General features: G+C 39.3%; 1 protein-coding gene across 1 annotated transcript in view; it reads left to right on the forward strand.

The window, feature by feature from the left end:
- ZBTB8A (zinc finger and BTB domain containing 8A) overlaps positions 1-17,271 on the forward strand; it is a 61,010-nt gene that overhangs the window by 6,636 nt on the left and 37,103 nt on the right. The window contains exon 2 of the mRNA XM_020896080.2: positions 7,164-7,264. The gene's annotated coding sequence lies outside the window, so the exon portion shown is untranslated. The remainder of the gene's footprint in view (positions 1-7,163; positions 7,265-17,271) is intronic.

A 17,271-nucleotide genomic window follows, 5' to 3' on the forward strand; every position in this document is an offset into this window, starting at 1 on the left:
CTAGTCATTGATAAACCTATAACCATGTCAGTCTTCTTAAAATCCTTCAAAAGTGTCCAGACCTACAGCAGTGGAGGGGTTTCAGGATCTGGCACCAACACACTGTTCTCTGTTGATCTTCCACTGTCCCTTCAAGGACTCTGAGTCTGTTAGCCATAGCAAACTTTTTCGAAGAAGTCATGCTTTTTAATACTTGCCTTTGCCCTTGGGGATTCTGTCTAGAATGCCCTTTGTCCTCTTCTCCATTATGAACTTTTATTCATCCTTCAAGACTCGACTGTTAGTGCCTTTTGGAAGCTTTTATGGACTTGCTTCTTAGGTGGCACTAGTGATAAAGAACCCTCCTGCCAGTGCAGGAGACTTAAGAGACATGGGTTCAATCCCTGGGTCAGGAAGATCTCCTGGAGAAGGGCATCGCAACCCACTCCAGTATTCTGGCAGGCTACAGTCCATATGGTTGCAAAGAGTTGGACATGACTGAGGTGGCTTGGCACGCATACATGTGGACACTGCCAGGCAAAGTCATTTGCTTCCTTGGTTTTATAGTTTCCTTCTCCTAGGAGTACTTTCTTTCTCTCGCTCTCTGCTGATAGACACTGAGGTGTTCTAGAGCACTGATCTTTGATATGGCAGCAGGTTTGTATTCCCAGGGCCAGGGATCGCCTGGCATTGAGCAGGTGCTCAATAAATAGATATTGAATGAATCCGTATTACATTTCAGAATATCTGTTCTCATGAAAATAAAATAAAAGATTTTTTTTCTTTAAAAAAAGGGAAATAGAGACTTGCCTGGTGGTCCAGTGGCTAAGACTCCGCACACTCAATGCGGAGTTACATCCCTGCCCAGGGCACTAGATCCCATTGCCACAACTAAGAGTTTTCATGCCAAAACTAAAGATCCCAAGTGTTGCAGCTAAGACCTGACACAGCCAAAAAATAATAATAGTTTTTTTAAAAAAAGAACAAAATATATATGACAGTGAAAGTCGCTCAGTCACGTCCAACTCTTGCGGGCCCCATGGACTATACAGTCCATGGAATTCTCCAGAATACTGGAGTGGGTAGCCGTTTCCTTATCCGGGATCTTCCCAACCCAAGGATCGAACCGGGGTCTCCTGCATTGCAGGTGGATTCTTTACCAACCAAACTATCAGGGAAGCCCGAAAATATATATAGTTGTATGATTTTCAGAACAGCGTGTAAAATTAATTATTGAATCAAAGCATGAAGTTTCTTTCTTTCCATTGTTTTTTTAACCCTTCAGTAAATCTCCATTGCTCTGAGTCCTGGACTTTCTGCATCTTCTGAACTGTCGAGGGTACTTCAAACACCTTTGTATTGGCTTCAGAGCCCTCTGTCTCACTGGTGTTGTTGGATAAGGTGAAACACAAGGTTCTTATAATTTCAGCATATTGTGGGGGGAGCTTTATTCCAAAATCTGCAATGTATTTTTTTATCATCAGAATACACTTTTTTTTTTTTTACCCAGAATACACTTTTGCACACCAAACCAGGGCATAATTTTATCTAAGACCTTCTTAATAAGTACATTAGAATAGCATTGTAAGCCTGAACATTAAAAATTTAAACTTCCAATCTGCAAATCTTACAGAGTGCTGATCTCATTCTCATGAAGTCTCCTCTCTGATAATACTTTAAAAACAATCTAAGTTTAAATAAGTGTCTTAAGTGTCTGTTAATAGACAAATGGATAAATAAAATGTGGTTTATATATAATGGGATAATATTCGGTCATGACAGAAAAGAAATCCTGTCATGTGTGACAACATGGATGGACCTAAAAGATAATATGCTAAGTGAATTAAGCCGGGTGGAGAAAGACAAATGCTGCTTGTTATCACTTATATGTGAAATCTGAAAAAAAAAAAAAAAGTCCAACTCATAGAAATAGAGTATAAAAGTAGTCATGGACTGGAGGGTGGGGAAAATAGGGTGAGGTTGCTAAAAAGGCCCCAAATTTTCAGCTGTAAGATGAATAAGTTCTGAGGATCTAATGTGTAACATAGAGACTATAGTTGATAACACTGTATTGTATAATTGAAATTTGCTAAGGGTGCAGAGCTTAAATGTTCTCACCAAAAGAAAAAAAAGGTAAAGATGGCACAGTGGTCAAGAATCTGCCTGTCAGTGCAGGAGATGCAAGACATACAGGTTCTATCCCTGAGTCGGGAAGATCCCCTGAAGGAGAAATTGGCAATCCACTCCAATATTCTTGCCTGGAAAATCCCATGAACAGAGGAGCCAGGTGGGCTGCAGTTCATGGGATCACAAAGAGTCAGACACAACTCAGCAAATCACATATTAATTAGGTAGGAGGAATCCTTTCACAATGTATATGTATATCAGATACCATAATGTACACTTTAATATCTTACAGTTTTGTCAGTTCTGTCTTAATGAAGCTGAAAAAAAAATCTGAATAACACACACCCTGGTTTATCAGTTCAGTTCAGTAGCTCAGTTGTGTCCGACTCTTTGTGACCCCATGGACCGCAGCACGCCAGGCTTCCCTGTCCATCACCAACTCCTGGAGTTTACCCAAACTCATGTCCATTGAGTTGGTGATGCCATCCAACCATCTCATCCTCTGTCATCCCCTTCTCTTCCCTCCTTCAATCTTTCCCAGCAACAGGGTCTTTTCAAATGAGTCAGCTCTTCGCATCAGGTGGCCAAAGTATTGGAGTTTCAGCTTCAACATCAGTCCTTCCAATGAACATTCAGGACTGATCTCCTAACTTAGGATGAACTGGTTGGATCTCCTTGCAGTCCAAGGGACTCTCAAGAGTCTTCTCCAGCACCACAGTTCAAAAGCATCAATTCTTTGGCTTTCTTTATAGTCCAGCTCTCACATCCATACATGACTACTGGAAAAACCACAACTTTGAGTAAATGGACCTTTGTTGGCAAAATGTCTGCTTTTTAATATGCTGTCTAGGTTGGTCATAACTTTCCTTCCAAGGAGTAAGAGTCTTAATTTCATGGCTGCAGTCACCATCTGCAGTGATTTTGGAGCCCCCTCAAAAAAAGTCAGAGCATAATTAATGAGGTAGTATTTGTAATGGGAAAGTGGCAAAAATTGTTTCTAGAAAATAACTCTTCCTTAGGGTGAGACCCACAATAACTAGTTAGAGTAACTAATTAGTTGGCTAGTTTGCTATCCTCAGGTACACTGTGGTTCTGAAATGGTCACTCTCTCTGGGTATACATATATGATGAAACCAGTCAAATTTTTTTGTGACCATTTGTATGTAAGTTAAAATCCTTGAGGTCACAATAAAATGTGTGGTAATAAAATTCTAAAATGTTTACATTTTCTACGCAATTGAAGCAGTGTTTTGAAGTGGTCTGCATAACTAGTAATATTATTACTGTGGTAATATTTAACATCTCTCAGGGGCTTTTTCTAAGACAGTCACTGTTATAAGCACTTTCAGTTCAGTTCAGTTGCTCAGTCGTGTCCGACTCTTTGCGACCCCATGGACTGCAGCATGCCAGGCTTCCCTGTCCATCACCAACTCCCAGAGCTTACTCAAACTCATGTCCGTAGAGTTGGCAATGCCATCCAACCATCTCATCCTTTGTCGTCCCCATCTCCTGCCTTCAATCTTTCCAAGCATCAGGGTCTTTTCCAGTGAGTCAGTTCTTTGCATCAGGTAGTCAAAGTATTGGAGTTTCAGCTTCAGCATCAGTCCTCCCAATGAATATTCAGGACTGATTTCCTTTAGGCTTGACTGTTTTGATCTCCTTGCAGTCCATGGGACTCTTCAAAAGCATCAATTTTGGGCACTCAGCTTTATAGTCCAACTCTCACATCCATACATGACTACTGGAAAAACCAGTACTTTACTTAGATTATCTTTTCTTTTACTATGTCCCATAACTCTGGAAGATATTATTGCTAGTCCCATTTTACAGATGAAGAAACTAAGGTACAGGGACGTTAACGTCCCAGGAAGGTTGATGTATGGCAGAGCCAGAATTTGCACCGAGGCAGTCTGGTTCCAGAGCATGTATCGTCAAGCACACTGCTCGGCACTGCAGCTCACAGACAGACCAGTCACCCTTCTGCTTATATATTGAGGCAACTGATGTGCTAATATATCACCTGGGCCCAGTTGCAGGAAAGAGAAACCACTCTAGCATTTTAGTCTGTTTGCAGAATCAGTGGAAGAGCTGGGAGGCATGGGCCTTCAGAAATTATCCCCAGCACCAGACTACCTATCAGGCCCTCCTGGGGAGGGCCACCGGAGCCACATCTGAGTTCCAGATGACATTTCTCGCTGCAGTTCAAGGGTCAGGAAATTGCTATTCTGAAACTGCCCCAAACACTCACCAAACTTGTCTCTTGACAGCTGTGAGGTTCGGGACGCTGGAACACTGCAGAAAAACCTAATGTTTCCATAAATGTGCTTGCCAGCATTAACAGCCAGAAGAGCAGAAAGATGGCTCCCGCCCCATTTCTGCCTTCCAAATCTCACGAAACAGCTGATGGATAGACCCCATTTCACCTGGGGAAACATAACTGTAGAGGAGTCTGGGAAATGGACATTTTAATTTTCCACAAGGAAGTTAGAAAGGATGCTGGGGGTTAATATGCAAATTTAGTCAGATAATTTTCTGCTAGGGTAGAATTTGGTGGTTATCACTAAAGATGATATTTCATCAGTATATATAAACTTTCTGGTACAGACTATGTTCAAAAATCAGTTCTCTTTTAAAAAGCCCCAGAATTAACTTTACTTGCCTCTGTACAGACCCAGTATAGTGGACAGTGCTAGTTAGTTTTCTTAAATAACCTTGTTGAAATAGTTAAAGCTAAATAGTTACAGCTCTTAACGCTGTCAAAGTGAATGCCCTTTACCGAGCGCTCTGCTCACTGACGCTCGGAGTGGATGAGCTTTAGGGGTGGGGAGGAGTGGTCTTCAAAAGTTATTGGGTTCCCTGGTGGCTCAGTGGTAAAGAATCCTCCTGCCAGTGCAGGAAGCAGAGGTTCGATCCCTGGTCCAGGAAGATCCAACGTGCCACGAAGCAAGTAAGCCTATGCACCACGGCTGTTGAGCCTGTGCTCTAGAACCTGGGAGCCACAACTACTGAAGCCTGGGCACTGGAGAGTTCATTCTCCACAACAAGAGAAGCCGCTGCAAGGAGAGCAGCCTCCGCTTGTTGCAACTAGAAAAAAGCCCATGCAGCAACAAGTACGCAGCACAGCCAAAAAAAATTAAAGGTTATTTATTTTGTTCCCCCAACTACAGAGCCCTAGTTTACCTCTAAATTAGACCCTGCTGTTTTAATGATGGGTATTTCTTAAAATCCTTTTCATAGCCAATTCTATTCTTTGCTGTTATTCAAATGTAAACACATAAAAGGTGTTGATAACCCATCTCCACAGGTTCGCTGCTTCCTGGCTCCCTCACCTTTTGCTCTCAGTTTGTTTTTTGTCCCTTTATTTAAAAAATTTTTTAAAAAGTCTCCCATTCTTCCCAGCTGTAGAGACTGTGGGAACTTTTTTTTTTTTATAAACTTTGCCAATCCTAAGAGGAAATCACATTGCACTTTATGGAATACTCAGGTCATCTTGGCTCTTTTCTCTTTTGGTTGCTGCTCAGAATTTTTTTTGTTGTTGTTAACTTCCAGGTCAGTGTTTTGAACAGCAGTGTTTGTTTTTTTTTTTTTGAATAGCAGTGTTTTGAATGCTTTAATTTGCCAGAATTCAGACCTCCTCGGGTGGGTAACTGATGTGTTTATTAACTAAAGTATATTTTGAGCAGTTATCTTTTGTCTGGTAGTGTTTTCATGATGCTTACTTAAAAGTTATTTCATCTCAAATTTCATTTATTTCATTTCATTTTCTTCTTTATAATTGCTTGTATTTAAAAATTTTTCTAAAAGTATATAATGCTTTTATTTTCTTTTTAAATTTAATTTATTTATTTTTGACTGTGCTGGGTCTTCATTGCTGTGCGGGGGCTAGTCTCATTGCAGTGGCTTCTCTTGTTGTGGAGCACAGGTTCTAGGGAGCGTGGGCTTCAGTAGTTGCAGCACTCAGGCTCCGTAGCTGTGGCATAGGGACTTAGTTGCTTTGTGGCACCTGGGATCTTCCTGGATCAGGGATTAAACGTGTGTCCCCTGCATTGACAGACGGATTCTTTACCACCGAGCCACCAAGGAAGCCCTATAATACCTTTTTAAAATCAGAAATAACCTGTATTATTTTAAAAATGATTTCATTAATTTAGTCAAAATTATTTTGATGGGAATTCTTAGCTTGATTGATTTAAAAAGCATTTAATTCATTTTTCCACTGCCTATGAACATAAAGCCTTAACAGTCTCTACAGTAACAAAACTTCATCAATGAGCAAAATAGTTGAACAGATTTTTTTTTTTTTTTGGTAATGAAAAAGGTTTGGATTAGAGTAGAAATGCACGGGCTCAGTTATTTTATGGCATGTAGAGTCTTCCCGTACCAGGGATTGAACAGGTGTCCCATGCATTGCAAGGTGGACTCTTCACCAGTGGACCATCAGGGAAGCCCAAAACTGAAACATTTTTAATACAAGAATTCTTACAGCTGCTCCTGCAAATTGAGATACACTGGTTCAGTCTGGCAAACAAATGAAAGATCTGGGTGACTGTAATGGGACTTTATGAACATATGTAGTAGGACTTTTTCCTCCACTTTCCTCTTAACCATAGAATTTTAAAGAAATATTTAACTTTGTAGGTTGAATCTTTAAAGCTATTCTGTTTGGTTTTCTTGCAAATCATATTGATGTCATTTGTAGGAAAAGGGTAATAGAACATATGTTGCTGTCTTGGTATTTCATCTGTTGGCCTGCCTTTGAACAGCTGTTGTCTTAAAAAGTTTATTTTATTCTTAAAGTTGAAAAGTATGTTTGCTTTCAGTCTGCCATAATATATTTTAATTTTGGAAGTCTTTATTACAGACTTTAATATTAAGAGGTTCAGGATTCCCATTAACTAATATTCTGTGCTAGATGATCTGTTTTTACATTATAAAGAAATGATACTTGATAAATGCTCCTATATAATTTATTTCCATAAATATTTATGTACCTTAGCGGTTGTTTCTGTCTCTTATTACAAATGTTTATTATAAATAGCTCTTTTCTCTCTCTACAGGACAATCCTTCATATACAGACTGCGTCACTTGGACTCTTCCATTTTTATTCTATTCAACCAGCTTAGCAGGGTTTCAAGAACAGTATTTATAAATTTCCAGGTATGAAAAATTTTAATTGTTGATATTATACCTAACTGAAATATATAGATAAAAAGTTTTTCAATTATAGATTTTATATATCAGAGTATGGGTTTATTGCTTGAAAATTCACTATGTAAAACATTCAGCATTCTGATCTGGGCCAGGTCTCCCTGCTCACTTATGGCTAAATTTTCAATTCATTGCCCATCTTATGTGTATATATCTCTACCATGCTGCCTTTTTAAAAAAAATTATCTATTTATTTGTCTGTGTTGAGTCTTAGTTGTGTCACGTTGATTCTCTAGTTGTGGCCCATGCACTCCAGAGTTCACGGGCTCAGTAGCTGCAGTTCATGTGGGATCTTAGTTCCCCAATCAGGGATCAAATCCAAGTCCTCTGCATTGTAAGGTGGATTCTCAACCGCTGGACTGCCAGGGAATTCCCTCTTCCACTCGGCTTTAGTCAAAGACTCATTACATAAGAGCTAGAGATTATCTAGACCAATCCCCTCAATTTGCAGAGAAGGAAATGAAACCTAGAAACTAGGTGAAGTTGCTTATCCCTGCACATACAGCTAATTTAGTGGCAGAACTCTGATCTCCCAGCTCTCCCAAGACCACCATGAAGGACTATAGCTTACCAGTTACATCCTGCAGCTTTGAAGTCACTTTCTGAATTAATATCGCCCCCACTTTTTTTTTCTCTAGGCTTCACTGCAGCTTATGGGATTTTAGTTCCCTGACCAGGGATTGAACCCCCAGCCCTCAACAGTGAAAGCTTAGAGTCCTAACCACTGGACCGCCAGGGAATTTCTTGGGTTAATATTCTTTTCTGTAAAATGGAGCTAACAATACTATCTACCTTCTAGTTGTTGTGTGTCAGGATTCATTGCTATTATTATTGCCGTGGCCCTTTCATTTCTCAATGTGTAGACCCCTTCACTGCTTCCTAAAGCTCCTCACCCTCAGTGTACATGTCACATGCTGTCCTGATTCTTCTTGTATTTCTCTGTCTCTATCTCTGCCTTCTCTTCCCCATTCTGCTCCACAGTCACAGCGGTCCTCCAGCTTCTCCCCTCTGCCCGTATTTCCTCTGAGCCTCTTCTTCTCTATTTGCAGATCTCTCTCACATTACCACCTTCAAGTCTGATGTCCCCTCTGAACTTCAGACTAGGATTTCCAGTAGCCCTCTGGCCACGGCTACCTGATTTCCCACTCGTATCAGACACCATGTACTTAAAACCTAATTCATTGCTTTTTCCCTAACTTGGCTTTTTTCCTTCTGGCTTTCTAATTTCTGTTAGTGATACTGCAAAGCACAAAATCACTGGGTTCTCTTTCTTTTTTTCTAGCCTTCCACAGCCAGTTACAAATCATGGTGCACTTAGGTACAATTAAGCAAGTCGAATAAGAGTTAGAAAAGCTCTGGAGACTGCAGTGGGGCTCTCTGAACATACACAGTAGAATTTTTCAATCAGCCATCAAGACCCATGGATTTATTTCCCATTCAGGTCATTTGTATCTTTTCCTTCCTTCCCATTCCTGCCATCATCACTGTGTTCAGACCAGTAAGCAGATTGACAATTGCAATAGTATAGCTGTTTGTTCACCTGACACTCGCTTGGTTTGTTCTCTCTTTCACCCAAGAAATATAACCTCTTGACGTTTCATAATGGAATGTGATCTTGTCACTTGTTCATGTGGCACATGAATCTTGACATAAGTAGACACAAAATATCATTACTCTGTGAGCTCCCAAGATATCTTAATCATGAATTACAACCTAGACCTGGATAAATGTGAGACTGATAGTTAATATTTCACCCACTTGCTTGACACACTTAAAAAAATTTAATATATATTCATATGATTCCAAACTCAGAATGTTAAAAAAGTATAACATATAACGTCTCCTCTCCATCTTTGCCTCTGTCTCCCAGATCCCACCTTGCCTCCAGTTAGCAACCACTGTCCTGGTTTTCAAGAGTTTCCACTTTTTTTCCTTATATTTTGTGTGTGTGTTCCTTGCTTTTTGAAAAGACTTAACTATGTGTATCATGTGTCATATTTGTATCTTAGCCACCTTTCCATATGACTTTCCTCCCCTACTGATGGACGTTTTTCTGGTCTTTTGCTATTCTAGACGGTGCTGCAGTGAATAACTATGCACATGTGTCACTTTGATCATGTACCAGTGTGCTAGAGCTAGTGCTTCGTTGCTGAGTCGTGTCCGACTCTTTGCGACCCCATGGACTATAGCCCTCCAGGCTTCTCTGTCAATGGAATTTCCCAAGCAAGAATACTGGCCTGGGTTGCCATTTCTTCCTCCAGCGAATCTTCCTGACCCAGGGATTAAACCCATATCTCTTGCGTCTCCTGCATTGGCAGGCGAATTCTTTACTACTTTGCCACCTGGGAAGCCCCATGTACTAGTATGCCTGTAGGATAAATTCCCAGGAGTGAAGTTGCTTGGTCAGAGAATATATGCATTCATGATTTTGAAAACTGTTGCCAATTTGCCCTCCATGGAGTGACACCAATTTATATTCCTACCAGTCAAGATTGAAAGTGCTTACTTTCCCACAGTCTTATCAATATTATCAAATGTTTGGATTTTGTTTCTCATTTGAGAGAGGAAAAATGAAACATCAATATAGTTTTGATTTGCATTTATATTTTTATGACTGAGGTTGAACATCCCTTCATCTGATATTTGTATTTCTTTTTCTGTGGACTGTCCTTTGTCTTATTTTTTCTTAGGTTATCATTCTTTTCTAGCCAATTTCTTAGAAGCTTAGTGTATATTATGGAGATTGCCATTTCTCTAATAGATGTTTTTGCCATGTTGTCATTTGTCTTTCGCCTTTTTGTAGTATATTTTGTCATACAGAATTTTGTTTTATCTTTATGTCGTCACACGTATCAGTCATTTATGACTTTTGTATTTTGAGTCATGGTTATAAAGGCCTTTCCCAATTTGAGTTTATAAACCTTCTATATATTTTCTTAGCACTTTTATGGACTTATTTTCACACCTAAGTCTTTGATCCATATGGCATTCATCCTGGTATGAGATGGAGGTGTAAATCCAGCTTATTTTTGTTTCCAGAAGGCTAAAAATTGTCCCAATGTCACTTAGTAAATTGCTCATCTTTTTACCACAGGTTCATCGTATATTAAATTCCCACATATATTGGGGTACTTTTCTGTATTTCCTAGTACACTCTACTGGTCTGTCTTTGTCTTTATCATCAACATCACAGTTTTAATTATTGATGAAGTATATAATATAACTGAATGTCTGTTGGTGCTAATTCTTTCTCTTCATTCTTTTTCAAAATTTAACTGGCTGTTGTATATTTATTTTTCCATAAAACCTTAGCATCAATTTGTATTGATCTTAAAATGACCTACTGGTATTTTTATTATGATCGTGTTATATTATAAAATGACTTAGGAAGAATTGGCATCGTAATATGTTGAACGTTCCTATTCAAAGAGTTTGATTTTCTGTAGTCTTCTCTTATGTCCTTAGGTTTTTTCATGAGTCTTATGCATTTCTTGTTAAATTTATTCCTCCATATTTTGTATTTTTAATGTTGTTGAAAACCGGAGTCCTTTATTTCATTATATTTCTTACCTGGTATGGTTTTTTTTGCACATATATACATATATATATATGTTAATGATAATGATTTCTAATATGAATTTCATAATCTCCTACTCCCTGTTCATACTCTTGTTTGTGGTAATTTTACAGTTGATTCTCTGTCATTTTCCAGGTATACAGGCATATCCACAAACAGTGATAATTTCACCTCCTACTTTCTAGTTCTCCTTTCTCTAGTTTCTTTCTCAAGTCTTATTGTATTGGCTAATGTCTCCAGAATGATGTTAAATAATATGTAGTGGGAATAGATGGCAACCTTGTTCTGTTGCTGACTTTACTGGGTAACTTCTATTAAATGCTAGGTTTGGGGCTATAATAAATATATTTTTATCAGGAACAAACTTTTAATAGATTATAGACCAGACTCTGTGCCATAAAATGGAGATTAAAAAAATAAAATGAATATGACTATACCTGCCTTCAAAGAGTTTATAGGAAAAGATAGGTACAAAAATTAGTATGAAAGGTGTCACAGTAAAGTTATGTGTAGTTCACAATGGCGACACACAAAAAAGGTGATAACTAATAAGCTTGAACCCCATGTCAAGAGAAAGTTCTAAAGAACAGCATACTCAAGACGTATTGGCTTAGTTTGCCTTTGAAATGTTTTCATTAAATTAATTATAGAATGTCCTTGACTTTAAAGTCAGGATATAGGGAAAGTCATGTAAATAACCTGTTATTCCTGCCCTGCAAGTAGGTTCATTTTTACCATTTTTCTAGATTCTATATATATGCATTAATATACAATATTTGTTTTTTTCTTTTTGACTTCACTCAGTATAACAGGCTCTAGGTTCATCCACCTCACTAGAACTGGCTCAAATTTGTTCCTTTTTATGGCTGAGTAATATTCCATTGTATGTGTACAGGGCAGTAATAGAGACGTATAGATATGGCAGGGGATGGAAAGGGTGGGACAAATTGGGAGAGTAACATTGAAACATATACATTACCGTATGTAAAATAGCAGGAAGTTGCTATATGACACAGGGAGCTCATGACAACCTAGAAGGGTGGAATGAGATGTGGGGTGGAGGGGAGGTTTGAGAGGGAGGGGATATATGTCTACTTACGGCTGGTTCACATTGTTGTACAGCAGAAACCAGTTCAACGTTGTAAAGCAATTATCTTCCAATTAAAAGTAAATTTAAAAAAAAGAACCTTGTTAGTTCAGTAAGGACATTAGTGAAGATATTTATTGAATGTCTCAAACATTAAATCAAGGCTGGGCTTCCCTGGTGGCTCAGTTGGTAAAGAATCCATCTGCAATGCAGGAGACCCAGATTCAGTCCTTGGGTGGGGAAGATCCTCTGGAGAAGGAAATGGCTACCCACTCCAGTATTCTTGCCTGGAAAATCCCATGGACAGAGGAGCCTGGCTGGCTACAGTCCATGGATCGCAAAGAGTCGGACACAACTGAGCGACTAAATCACCACCACCATACACATAGACATGGTCTCTCCTCGTATGATTATTACAGTGTAGAAGGGAAACACATATCCAAGCAGGCAAATAAAATACATTCCAGCAATTGCCATGGCGTACATGTACACAGTGCAATGGGTCCTGGAAGAAATAGCAATTAGCATGAACCCAGGAAAGTCAAGGAAAGCTTCCCAAGCGATGCTGTGTTTGAGCTGACTCTGAAGGAAGAATAAGAGCTTCTCAGACTGAGAAGGGTCGTTTTATTGTAGCATAGGAACAATATATAAAAAGCTTGGCAGCGTGAAGGGTATAATATACCTGGGAATGGCATAGATCTTAAAAGTGGGAGGTAGGTAGCTGGAAGGAGATGAGCATACAGAGATTGGCAGAAGTTGGGTCCCAAGGGGTATTAAATCCATCTGTAGAAATATGGACTGTATCAAGGAGGCAGGAAGGAGCACTAAAGAATTTTAAACAGGAGAATCTGGAAAGATTACATACTTCAGGATGGATTGAAGGGTAAAAGATAAAAGGCAAGGAGACCAATTAGGAAGTTTATTGTATTGGTCCAAATATTCTCTGTAATGACATTTAATGCCCTCAGAAGAATTCACATACAGATTCCTCCTAGAAGTTAGCGCCAGAAAAATGCTCATTTCATAGTGGGCAAATGTCACAAGTACTATATAAGTTGTTTGTACTCTTCTGTTTTGTTTTGTTTTTTGCCTTGGATTACAGTACAAATGGTGTTCAATGTAAACCTGCAGAAACCATCTCATCTCCATTTTATATTTCTAATTTCTATTGTAAAGTATGTTTCATGTATATGTATTTAAAACTACTTTAAAAAGGATGTATGATGATTTTGGAAAATATACACAAATGTAATGAAAAAATATAAATTCCTAACATCATCTAGTGCCATCGCTCCCCAGGTGTTTCCATCCTAAATCAATGACATTCTACCTCCATCTCAACTGCAAATAGAACTCGTTACTTTGCAAGGGGGCAAATTCTGTATTGAGCAGCTTAACCTGGTATTACTCAAAACAGTTTGTTTTTTTTTTTACCAAAACAGTAAGAAATACTACATTTTACATCTTGACCAGGACTTACCCGGTAACTCAGCTGGTAAAGAATCTGCCTAAAATGCAGGAGACCCTGGTTCAATTCTTGGGTCAGGAAGATCCCCTGGAGAAGGGGTAGGCTACACACTCCAGTATTCTTGGGCTTCCCTGGTGGCTCAGATGGTAAAGAATCGGCCTGGACATCTGGGTTTGATCCCTGGGTTGGGAAGACCCCCTGGAGGAGGGCATGGCAACTCACTTCAGTATTTTTGCCTGGAGAATCCCCATGGACAGAGGAGACCAGCAGGCTATAGTCCATGGGATCCCAAAGAGTTGGACACGACTGAGCGACTAAACACAGCACATCTTGACCTAATACACACCTGGGATTCTGTATATTAATCTATCTCTCTATCTGAAACAAAAAATTCATTTAAGAATTCTTAGTACTTGCAATAAGCTCTAATATTTTAAATTCTTTTTTGTGTTCTTTAAAATCCTACTTGTACCCACTAAATTGATTTCACAGCCCACTAGTGGACTGAGATAAGCAATAAAATAACCACCAACTTAAAACTTTCCAAACCTTAGTTTCAGTTCAGTTCAGTTCAGTTGCTCAGTCATGTCCGACTCTTTGTGACCCCATGGACTGCAGCACACCAGGCCTCCCTGTCCATCACCAGCTCCCGGAGTCCACCCAAACCCATGTCCATTGAGTCAGTGATGCCATCCAACCATCTCATCCTCTGTCGTCCCCTTCTCCTCCTGCCCTTAATCTTTCCCAGCATCAGGGTCTTTTCAGATGAGTCAGCTCTTCTCATCGGGTGGCCAAAGTATTGGAGTTTCAGCTTCAAAACCAGTCCTACCAATGAACACCCAGGACTGATCTCCTTTAGGATGGACTGATTGGATCTCCTTGCAGTCCAAGGGACTCTCAAGAGTCTTCTCCAACACCACAGTTCAAAAGCATCAATTCTTTGATGCTCAGCTTTCTTTATGCTCCAACTCTCACATCCATACATGACCACTGGAAAAACCATAGCCTTGGCTAGATGGACCTTTGTTGACAAAGTAATGTCTCTGCTTTTTAATATGCTGTCTAGGTTGATCATAACTTTCCTTCCAAGGAGTAAGCATCTTTTAATTTCATGGCTGCAGTCACCATCTGCATTGATTTTGGAGCCCAGAAAAATAAAGTCAGCCACTATTTCCACTGTTTCCCCATCTATTTGCCATGAAGCGATGGGACCAGATGCCATGATCTTAGTTTTCTGAATATTGAACTTTAAGCCAACTTTTTCACTCTCCTCTTTCACTTTCATCAAGAGGCTTTTTAGTTCTTCTTCACTTTCTGCCATAACGGTGGAGTCATCTGCATAGCTGAGATTATTGATATTTCTCCCAGCAATCTTGATTCCAGCTTGTGCTTCATCCAGCCCAGCGTTTCTCATGATGTACTCTACATATAAGTTAAATAAGCAGGGTGACAATATACAGCCTCGATGTACTCCTTTTCCTATTTGGAACACAGTCTGTTGTTCCATGTCCAGTTCTAACTGTTACTTCCTGAACTGCATACAGGTTTCTCAAGAGGCAGGTCAGGTGGTCTGGTATTCCCATCTCTTTCAGAATTTTCCACAGTTTATTGTGATCCACACAGTCAAAAGCTTTGGTATAGTCAATAAAGCAGAAATAGATGTTTTTCTGGAACTCTTGTTTGCTTGCATATAAATATGAAGGCCCTAGATCAAGACACCTGAGTTCAAAAAATCCCATCAAGTTCTCATTTTTAAGAAACTGTTCTTCAAACAGTGTGGAGATTTCTTTAAAAACTGGAAATAGAACTGCCATATGACCCAGCAATCCCACTTCTGGGCATACACACTGAGGAAACCAGATCTGAAAGAGACACATGCACCCCAATGTTCATTGCAGCACTGTTTATAATAGCCAGGACATGGAAGCAACCTAGATGTCCATCATCAGACAAATGAATAAGGAAGCTGTGGTACATATACACCATGAAATATTACTCAGCCATTAAAAAGAATTCATTTGAATCAGTTCTAATGAGATGGATGAGACTGGAGCCCATTATACAGAGTGAAGTAAGCCAGAAAGATAAAGACCAATACAGTATACTAACACATATATATGGAATTTAGAAAGATGGTAACGATAACCCTATATGCAAAACAGAAAAAGAAACACAGATGTACAGAACAGACTTTCAGACTCTGTGGGAGAAGGCGAGGGTGGGATGTTAAGAGAGAACAGCATCGAAACATGTATATTATCAAGGGTGAAACAGACCACCAGCCCAGGTTGGATGCATGAGACAAGTGCTCAGGGCTGGTGCACTGGGAAGACCCAGAGGGATGGGGTGGAGAGGGAGGTGGGAGGGGGGATCGGGATAGGGGAATACATGTAAATCCATGGCTGATTCATGTCAATGTATGGCAAAAACCACTACAATATTGTAAAGTAATTAGCCTCCAACTAATAAAAATAAATGGAAAAAAAAAGAAACTGTTCTTCCTATTGAGTTAACATCTGCCTCCTTTTAGTCCTATCCATTGGTCCATTTTGCTTTTCAGAACCACATTAAAACATTTACTCAACAAATATGACTGAGCACCAGTGTGCCAGACACGATCTGTGCTAAGGGTGCTAAACAGTCAGGCTTTGTGGAACTTAATGTTCTAGTGATCAGGCCAGAGGACTCGCCTATCGGAGCTTCTAGAAGAATAATTCTGCTTCCTCTTCCACGTAATTCTTCTTCAATATCAGAAGACAACTATCATTTTTCACTTTTGTCTTTTCTTCTGGTTTCTAAACTATGACATAGTTTCTATGACAACAGCTGTTGAGTCATAGTGATCAACTGAAACTTCCCATACTAAAGATGGACTTGCCAAGGTAACCTATAATCTTTGAAGCAAAGATTTGTTTAAAGTTGGGGAACAAGTTATGTGAAGATCTGGGTGAGGAGGGTTCCTGACATAAGGGCTATCAGGAGTGCATTGGCACATTGGGAAACATCAAAACCATTGAGGTTAGAGCTAGGGGCAGGTAGGGGATGGGAGGAAAGATCTTGCAGTCCTTTTAGATGAGGGTAATGATTTTGGAATTCTTTCTGAAAAGAAAACTTCTGGAAATTTTGAGAAGAGGAATGATATGACATGATTTATATTTTAGCAGATCCCTCTGGTAAAAGCAGAGTCAGAAAGCTAAGGCATTAGTCTGTTTATTCAAGTGTTCTTTTATGATCCTCCTTATAGAGTTTTATCATATGCTTCTTAAACTTCCTGCATATTTCTTAAGATATTTAATTTTAACAATTTTGCAAGAACCTTCCATTGCATTGGATAGCTAGCTGCTCATTTTTGTGTGTTCACTTTGTGTGTTTTATACTGGATATCTTCACATATTCTCTTGTTTCTAGGAGGTTTTTTTTTTTTAACTTTATTAAGGTATAGTTTGCATACAATAAGCGGTACTATGTTTTAAGTGTACAAGTTCAATGGGTTTTGATATGTATTCATGTGTAACAGTCACCATAAAGAAGATAGTATATGTCTATCACCCAGAACTTCCCTCTTACCTTCCCCGCCCCGCCACCCAATGCCTTTTATCAGCGTCCTTTCTGTCACTCTACGTTAGTCTTCTTTCTAGAATTTCATGTGACTGGAATCACCACACTATTGACTCTTTTGTATCTAGCTTTTTTTGTTGAGGCTAATGCTTTTGAGATTCATTCATGTCATTTTGAATATCAGAGGTTTGTTCTTTTCTGTTGCTCACTGCTATTCTTTGGTATGGATGTACCACAATTTATCTATTCACCAGTTGATGGACATT

This window comes from Odocoileus virginianus, chromosome 30, assembly GCF_023699985.2.
Source record: "Odocoileus virginianus isolate 20LAN1187 ecotype Illinois chromosome 30, Ovbor_1.2, whole genome shotgun sequence".
Lineage (NCBI taxonomy): Eukaryota > Metazoa > Chordata > Mammalia > Artiodactyla > Cervidae > Odocoileus > Odocoileus virginianus.